Here is a 10,010-nt window from a genome sequence, read left to right as displayed (position 1 = left end):
AATCAACCTGATGAAGATCCTGGGAAAACTTTCCTGAAAGCGTCTCAGTCATGAAGTTAATCTGAAAAATGTTCTGGAATCTTCTGATGGATCCTAAAGGGATTGTAAAAAAAATGTTTATTGATAATTAAAATGGCAAAACAAAGAAATAAAAGATGGAATCTACAAACAACTGACATATACAGTTTATTATTAATTAGCTAACATTAGCAGCAAGCAAGTCGCCCAAGAAACGTCATAGTATAGCATGTAGCTCTGAACACGTCATAGTTTATCATGTAGCTCTGAACACGTCATAGTTTATGTAGCTCTAAACATGTCATAGTATAGCGTGCAGCTTTAAACACGTCATAGTTAATCATGTAGCTCTAAACACGTCATAGTTTATCATGTAGCTCTGAACACGTCATAGTTTATCATGTAGCTCTGAACACATCATAGTTTATCATGTAGCTCTAAACACGTCATAGTTAATCATGTAGCTCTAAACACGTCATAGTATAGCATGTAGCTCTAAACACGTCATAGTTAATCATGTAGCTCTAAACACGTCATAGTATAGCATGTAGCTCTAAACATGTCATAGTATAGCATGTAGCTCTGAACACGTCATAGTTTATCATGTAGCTCTAAACATGTCATAGTATAGCGTGCAGCTTTAAACACGTCATAGTTAATCATGTAGCTCTAAACACGTCATAGTTTATCATGTAGCTCTAAACACGTCATAGTTTATCATGTAGCTCTAAACACGTCATAGTTTATCATGTAGCTCTAAACATGTCATAGTATAGCATGTCGCTCTGAACACGTCATATTATAGCATGTAGCTCGAAACACGTCATAGTTTATCATGTAGCTCTAAACACTTCATAGTTTATCATGTAGCTCTAAACACGTCATAGTTTATCATGTAGCTCTAAACACGTCATAGTTTATCATGTAGCTCTAAACACGTCATAGTTTATCATGTAGCTCTAAACATGTCATAGTATAGCATGTCACTCTGAACACGTCATAGTTAATCATGTAGCTCTAAACACGTCATAGTTTATCATGTAGCTCTAAACATGTCATAGTATAGCATGTAGCTCTAAACACGTCATAGTATAGCATGTAGCTCTAAACACGTCATAGTTAATCATGTAGCTCTAAACACGTCATAGTTATCATGTAGCTCTAAACACGTCATAGTTATCATGTAGCTCTAAACACGTCATAGTATAGCATGTAGCTCTGAACACGTCATAGTTTATCATGTAGCTCTAAACATGTCATAGTATAGCATGTCGCTCTGAACACGTCATATTATAGCATGTAGCTCGAAACACGTCATAGTTTATCATGTAGCTCTAAACACGTCATAGTTAATCATGTAGCTCTAAACATGTCATAGTATAGCGTGCAGCTTTAAACACGTCATAGTTAATCATGTAGCTCTAAACACGTCATAGTTTATCATGTAGCTCTAAACATGTCATAGTATAGCATGTAGCTCTGAACACGTCATATTATAGCATGTAGCTCTAAACATGTCATAGTATAGCATGTAGCTCTAAACACGTCATAGTATAGCATGTAGCTCGAAACACTTCATAGTTTATCATGTAGCTCTAAACACGTCATAGTTTATGCTTTGGTTCAAAAAACGTTGTTCTGTTCCGGCTGTCTGAAGTAGGTGAGGAGCAACACAACAACAGTCCAAACGCTGGTTTCCAGAGGGTTACACGAGTATTTATTTGAATGAGTAAGTTTACAACAACACAACATGTGAGGGGGTTAAAAGCAAATGGGTGTTTGTTGCTCATGCTCCAGACCAAACCAGTGCTGGTGGAAGACGATGTGAAGAGAAGCTCCAGAGGATGAACATCACACATTTACATTGGAAACTAGAAAAGCACTCGGAGAGAGCATACCTCCGCCATCCCGTTTGTCTGTCTGTCCGTCTGTCTGTGTGTGTGTGTGTGTGTGTGTGTGTCTGTCTATCTGTCTGTCTGTCTGTTTGTCTGTTAACAGCATAACTCAAAAAGTCATGGACGGATTTTCACCAAATTTTTACAGGATGTCCGGAAGAGCACGAGTAAGAATCGATGGAATCGAAGGACAATTGAGAAATGGCCACCTGGCGGCCGCCTGGTGGCCAGGCGACCATTTCTCAATTGTCCTTCAACCTTCAAAAAATTCCTGGATCCAGACGGTGATTCGGATCACCTCCAAAATCTAATCGATTCTTACTCGTGCTCTTCCGGACATCCTGTAAAAATTTGGTGAAAATCCGTCCATGACTTTTTGAGTTATGCTGTTAACAGACAAACAGACAGACAGGTGATTACATAACCTCCTGGCGGAGGTAAAAAATGTCCTTTAATTAGACATTGTCATGCAAAAGTTGGATTTCCCTTTAATGATGTTCAAATCTTTGAATGTTTTATTGATGTTGGTTTCTAAATGTTTTCTGACACTCGGCCCCAAACATTAAAACCTTCTACGGCTCACAAGCTGCAACAATTCACACATTATCAACGATCTTTGTGACTAAGTCCAAATTATGGCAAAAGTGTCATTGTTTAGCATGTCGTTCAAAATATGACACGTCATAGTTTAGCTTCTTGACAAAAATATCACTAAAATGTCATAGTTTAGTATGTCCTCAAAAATAGAGCAAAATGTCATAGTTTAGTGTGCTGTTCATCATCTGACATAAATGTCACAGTTCAGTATGACACTTCACTTAACTGCCCTCAGGATTCTGTGGTTGAGCTTACCAGTTTTACATAACAGGCAGATGCTGCAGCTGATGATGCTGTAATTCACAGAAACAAGAAAACAAGTCCATCAGAATTTAATGTAAACAGTCCAAAATAAAAAGGTCATGCACAGCTTTCCTACTGGGTTAAAGAGCCAAAAAAACATGAAAAATACTTTGTAAAAGTGAGAGGTCGGTAGCAGCTTTCATTTTTTCTTACAACTTTTTGATGCCCCCCAAAATATCTGCTGTACCACCCTGTGCCCCACCACTAACATTAATCCGGATCCACCCCTGCCCTGATGGGTCCTTGTTACCCCTGGATGCCCTTTTTGTCTGCAGTGGAAGTGGTGGCCCCTGGAGACTCCTGGAAGCCCTTGTGGCCGTGGAAACCCCAGTCGGATCTCAGGAAACCTCTGGAAGCTCCAGTGGCCCCTTGGAAGTTCTGATGGCCCCTGCTGGGCTCTGCTGGCCCCTGCTGGGCTCTGATGGCCCCTGATGGCCCCTGATGGCCCCTGCTGCGCTCTGATAGCCCCTGCTGGCCCCTGCTGGCCCTTGATGGCCCCTGATGGCCCCTGCTGGCCCCTGCTGGCCCTTGATGGCCCCTGATGGCCCCTGCTGGCCCCTGATGGCCCTGATGGCCCTGATGGCCCCTGCTGGCCCCTGCTGGGCTCTGATGGCCCCTGATGGCCCCTGCTGGCCCCTGCTGGCCCTTGATGGCCCCTGCTGGCCCCTGCTGGCCCTTGATGGCCCCTGATGGCCCCTGATGGCCCCTGCTGGCCCCTGCTGGCCCCTGATGGCCCCTGCTGGCCCCTGCTGGGCTCTGATGGCCCCTGCTGGCCCCTGCTGGCTTCTTTCCTTCATCATCTTCATCACTCATCCTGGACATCAGTGTAGAAACATCAGTTTTTATTATTTTCATCTGATCCCAGCGACCCTTTAGAGGAGTTCAACCTGTTTTTATCCAGATGTTCCAATGATCCAAAGAACACGGAACCTTCCAGGCTGAGAACAGCAACGTTCCGCCTCATTAAATCCACACTTGGAGAGAATTAGGTGTAAATCAGAGCTGAGTAATTTCAGCCTGAAAGACGAAACCCAGGAAAATAAGTCGAGAAAGAAGTTTTTCACATCAGTGAGTTCCTAATCCTTAGAATTCTTCTCACTTGCTTCATGTGGAAACACGTGTGGAATCGTCCTGCTGGTTCTGGACCAGAACCCTTTAATGAGAGCCGGGATCACCCACAGAGAGCAGGACCGGTCCAGATACCTGGGAGCTCCTCTGGACCGGTTCCTGGGATTTATCGATGCTGGCAGCAGGAGGTCTGGAATCAGATTAGTGAGGAAACAGATCCAACACCTCAGAGGGAACCCTGGTATGTACCGCAGGAGAACCAATAGAACCTCCAAAACAACCCGGATGCTCGTCTGAACAAACAAAGAAAAGCACCAGAACAGCCCCATAACTGTCTCCTACTGGTCTTATAATAATCAGTTTCTGTTGTGGTTCTATCAGATACAGCTGCTCGTTGTTCCTTTAGTTTGTGAAAAGTCATTTAATGGAACAAAGGAGGAACAGGAGGAACTCTGCACTTCTGTTTGTGGATTCTATGAATACAACTCCTTTAAATACAGAAGAAAAGCACAGTGTGTGTCTGTTAGCGTTGTGTGTCTGTTAGCGTAGCGTTGTGTCAGTGTTTTCCCTCCACATGTTTCCACTCATCACCATCATTACAAACTAAATCAGATCTGAGGTCTCCACTGAGTCCAGACTCCGTCCAAACCACCGGGATCAGCCTGGAAAACGCCGCCTCTGATTGGTCCTGGCAGGTCTGAGCGACGCAGCCTATTGGCTGAGAGATGGGTGAGAACCAACACATGGTTCATCATATACCCAACAACACACAGCAACACACAACAACACGCACACAACACACAACAACATCTGAATATTAATGCATAGAATGTCAAAAACCCAGATAACAACGTAGCAAACTGCAACGCTGCGGTTCAGCGGCCCGCCTGCGGGCTGTTTTGAGATCTGCATAAGCATTTTACTAAATGTCCAAAGCTGCAAACTCGATGATAGAAACACTATACACCCATGGAAAGCTTAGATTCTCATGAATCCGCCGGTATAAACCACTTTCAGATGTGATTACCACAGCGGGTAATATAAACACATTTGTCCAACAAACAACAAATAACGTAAACAACATAACTCACCTTTGAAGGCTCATAACTGGTCAAAGATGAAAATATTCCACAAGACACGGCCGTAATCCAAGCTAGGCATCCAGACAAAACTAGCAAGTATAATATTTTGTCCAAAACATGTCTTGAAATCAGTAAATAATCCACAAATAGCTCGGCTTTATGTTTTATTGACAATGGGAGAAACAACATCATGTTATTTTTTACAATTATTTTTGAAATAATAAAAAAATAATCAAATGACTTGTGTGTGGGTAGACATCCTCTTCATGTGTGTCCTGGACACTATAAAGTAGATGAATAACAGCAGGCACCAGCAGCAGCAACCATGAGGGATGAAAATGATTTAAAATGTGTTGTGCATCTGTAAGCCTCTAATTCCTGGCCTAGAAAAAAGAACAGAAATTTTGTTTTTATTATTTTTATTAATTATTCATATTATTATTATTATTATTATTATTGTTATTATTATTTTTTATTTTGTGTGCATCAGTTGTACATCAATTTTCAATCTTTTAGTACCATTTTGTTGTCCAAAATTCTGTAATGTACATAGTAATCAATTTTGATTTTGATTATTTGTTGAATTAGTTGATGTAAACATCAAATTGTAATCTGTACATAATAAATTCAAAACATTTTGATGTAAAGAATGCAGGTTGCCATACACTTACTTAGTACTCTTTGATGAGGGTCTTCATGTCTTCAGTGAGGGCTCTCGGGATGCTGGAGGATAGATAGATACGATAGATATTAATAAATATATTTGTTAAATACTTACAAGTATAAGTTTATGCATTATAAAGGGTCTCATATAAAGGACGTAGTCTCGACAATTAAAAAGAGGTAGCGATGTAGCTAGGTAGCTTTCAAAGAAGAGCTAACAAGCACATGGCAATGCCTGAAAGTCGGTCATCTGCCAATATTCACAAATACAGATAAATGTATGCACCACAAAGGGCTTCTGATATAATATAAAGACGTTAAAATTAAAAAGAGGTAGCGACTCATCAACAATTAATCCGTCAATATATCCCTGGGATAACTTCACAGCTAACAGCAGAGTCGAGCTAAAAAAGTAGCAGAAATTCGGTCGTCTACCAAGATAAAATATATATATAATTACGCTGCGCAAATACAAATAAAGCTCAACATATGCATCATAAAGAGCCTCTGATAAAATATAGGCAGTTGACAATTCAAAAGAGGAAGGCATTTCATCAACTTACCTCCACATATACTCAACAACCTGCAGTGCAAATGAACGGTGGATATCACTGTAGAAGCGGTGCTATGGAACTAAACAAGCCTCCACAACCCGGAAGTAGACTGGAAGAAGCGTACAACGGCACCCTATGGGAGTGTCGCAACTCTTACTATCTCTAGGGCTCTGGTCACGCCCGGCTTTCACCAGGTTGTGTGTTTTCACCCCCGCTGCTGCTCTGTGTCTGCAGCTGGAGAGACAGATGTTCCCACTGCAGTGCTCCTCATTGCAGCTGATTATTCAGTTGTTTTTTGAGTTGTTATGAGTTTTTTGGAGTGAAAATAACTTCAAATGGACTGAAAAACGAACAGGATACCATTTTTGCCCAGGGTGTACAGAGGGTGTCCAAATTGACAGCGCCTGGCCATATCAGTACAAAAACAGTGTGTGAAACACTCATTTTTGTAGTATTGCTCTGAATTTTGTCCTGAACACCCCTCAGGCTGTTACCTTTTCTGTGTTTTCAGCTGTCACAGTGCTGCCACACTGATTTCAGGTGTTTTAATTTAGGGAAAAAATTTTAGGCGAGAAAAAATTCATCCTAATCAGAGTGTTCCAACATAAATAACTCATGTGCAGTAGGCACCTAGAGTTAATTCTGACTGCACTGGGGTGAATGGCAGGTTGTCAGCTTTCAAATGAGGACCAGAAACCATACCTGCTACTCCAAACAGTTCAAGCAACAGGCATTCAATATACTTTCTGTACATCTTCAGTAGAAATTTCAGGGGAAAATTGACTGTACCTTAAAATACTTAAAATTAACTGGATATTAATATAAAATACTGTCAAATAACTGGATGTTAGTGTAATATTGTTAGGTCTGCCTCTGCAGCCTCTCGGCAGGGCCCTCCTTCCCTGTGTTTTTTTTTGTTTTAGGGTGTGCTGGCTGCTGCAGCGACAGGTGAGGGTAATTCTCTGCAGGCAGTCATCAGGAGCAGGTGCACCAGTATCAATCAGCCCACCTCACCACACAATACAAGCAGACTCCAGATCGTAAACTGTCACTTTCTGACGCCACCTGCTCCTGCTACGCTTCTGTCTGGATCCTCGGTTTCTTCTTTGGCTTAAATCCACTCCCCTGTGGACTCGTTGCCTGGTTCATCTCCGCATCTGAACCCTTTGCCTTCCACTGTCGTCACAGCCTCCCCTCTCAGCCCTCCTGGACACCGTAGCCTCCAGCTCCTAGCTCCCCAGTATAAACCAGTAGCTGTGCCTCAGTGTGAGCGGTCTCAGGTCAGGGTTTTGTGTTTATGGCCTACCGTGTATTCTAACCCTGAGTTTTTAGCTTTTTTGACTTCTGTCCACTTTTAGTCAGCGCTTTTCTGTAGTCCTGGTATAGTCGTTAGTCTCAGAACTTGAAATAGTAGTCCTGTGTTCTTGTCATAGCATTTAGACTCTTTCTGTTCCTGACCAGAGTTATCTGGAGGTTCTGTAGCTCTCTGTTAGTGTTTCACGTGTTGTAGTATCCTTTGAGAAGTTTCCCTAGTTTATTAGTTGAACTATTTTGGAACACACTTTAGTTTGGGTTTTAGTTTGAGGTGGTTTTTCCTTCACAGGTGTTTCCTGTAGAGGGTTTGTGCTGTTGTAGTTGGGTTGCCTCTAGAGGCAGCGTAGTTTTCCCCAGCTCAGTTCCATAGGTCATGAGTTTTAGTTTCTGGGGTTGATAGCTGGGATTTGTAGTTCTGTTTGAAATTGTTGTAAACAAGTCCTTGTTCAGACTGTATCTGCCTTTCTGTTCTCATTTCCTGATCTTACAAAAACCTAACAAAAATACTGTTTGGATATGAATGCACCACAAACTGTCAATGGATAACTAATAGATTTTGCACTGATGCTGGACTGGTTCTGTCCTGCTGCTGGACTGGTTCTGTCCTGCTGCTGGACTGGCTCTGTCCTGCTGCTGGACTGGCTCTGTCCTGATGCTGGACTGGTTCTGTCCTGATGCTGGACTGGTTCTGGTGAGCAGGAACCCCCTAACTGGGCCCACATGGCTTCATGTGAGCTCCAGGAGGTTTTAATGAGATCCAGACAGCAGAGGTCACCTCAGGATGGTAACACAACACACATGACATAACGTACACAACACGCATGACTCAACATACATGATACACACAACAAACACACCCCAGCTCCCTGTGGTGTTCCTCTGGTCTTCCTGGGGGTGAAGCTTTCTGCAGGTTCTTTATTGGACCGTCAGGAACTCACAGAACTTCAACTACTTTACCAGACCCTCTTACATAACCTCAATGTAAACTGAGCGTGCTCAGTGTGGAGGTGTGTACTGAGCGCGCTCAGTGTGGAGGTCAGAAGAAGTTTCAGTTCAAAATCTGCAGACGAAACATTCAGTCTGAATTTAAATCAAACTGGACAGAAAACCAAAACAGACGCACAACTACTGACCGACTGTGTCTTTGTGATTGTTTTGTGTATATTTCACTGGTTGTGTGCTTTTCGTTGTTTTGTGTGTCTTTGTGATGGGTTTCTGTGTCTAGTTAGTTCACACATGTTGCATCTTTGTTGTGTTGAAGCTCATAAATGGTCTGAAGCTGAATATTGAGTGGTTTTTTTTTTACCTTAAATATGAATTTCTGGAGTGTTTTTGACATTTACTAAGCGTTTCTGTGCATGCCATGTTTCCAGTGTGGTTGTGAGTAAAGTTTAGAGTCTGATTCCATCAGGATGCCTCAAACTGATTTAAATTCTCTCTTCAACAGAGAACTTTGGTTTACAATCAGCAGAGAAACATCTGAAGCTCAGTTTGTTCTTGAAGAACCAACAGAGTGGAGCTCTGACGCCCCCCAGAGGCTCCTAGATGCTGTTACATCCACTGCTTTAAATGACTGAAGGCTAAAAGTTGATGCACATCTGACCATTAAACGAGTTTTGACCATTTACACACCAGTTTGGATCATTTAAAGACCAGTCTCGTCATTTAAAACCAGTTTAGACCTTTTATAGACCAGTTTAGGCTTTTTTTACAGACTAGTTTATACCATTTAAACCAGCTTAGAAGCTGTAAAAAAAACAGTTTACACCTTTTACAGACCAGTCTAGACCAATAAAATCAGCCTTTCTCCATTCATGATTATTTTAGACCACTAAGACAGACTAGACTACAGGTGACCATTTTAAGCCTCTAGAACTAAAAAGTGACTGACAATCATAATTATCACTTTAGACCAATAAAAGACCAGTTCAGACTTTAGTTAACAAACATATAAATATAAAAAAAACTACATCAGTAAAATAACCACTGGGGGCTCTTTACAGACCAGTTTAGACCATTTACAGACCAGTTTAGATGACTTAAAAGCCAGTTCATGCAGTTAATTTACCAATTATCAACTAATGCTGACCAGTAGTGATGTTTCAAGATGTGCGGAGGCTTCAAAGCGTGTGTCGAGTAATGGAGGGGGCGTTTCCACGAAGTGCGTATCGAGGCTTGCTTCATTTAGGGGAGGAGCCAAAAATGATGACGTTCGAAGCCTCGTGAGCTGGTCGTACTGCTTGACTGGTTCAAGGGGCAGCAAAACGCAATGGAGTCCCAGTTCACATTTGTTGGATTTCTGTCTGCTGTATCTTTGCCTGCAATCGGTTTGAGATTCTTTTTCTCCATAGAAAAAGACCAAAAACAGAAGATTCTCCCCTTTCTGGGAATACTTTGACCTGATTTCTCCTAATAAAGTGGCACATAACAGATGAAGTTTAATATGAGTATCTGTGACAACACTGCACATCGCTTGTTCTAATTTATTTATTTTTTGGTATTTCAAAAGTTGAAGT

General features: G+C 41.8%; 1 protein-coding gene across 7 annotated transcripts in view; it reads left to right on the top strand.

Moving 5' to 3' along the window:
- LOC127531806 (NACHT, LRR and PYD domains-containing protein 3-like) overlaps window positions 1–10,010 on the top strand; it is a 100,220-nt gene that overhangs the window by 17,325 nt on the left and 72,885 nt on the right. The gene's annotated exons all lie outside the window — the stretch shown is intronic.

The sequence above is a fragment of the Acanthochromis polyacanthus genome, chromosome 22, assembly GCF_021347895.1.
Source record: "Acanthochromis polyacanthus isolate Apoly-LR-REF ecotype Palm Island chromosome 22, KAUST_Apoly_ChrSc, whole genome shotgun sequence".
Taxonomy (NCBI): Eukaryota; Metazoa; Chordata; class Actinopteri; family Pomacentridae; genus Acanthochromis; species Acanthochromis polyacanthus.
The sequence above is the reverse complement of the archived record's forward strand: the minus strand, read 5'-3'. Positions and strand labels throughout refer to the sequence as shown.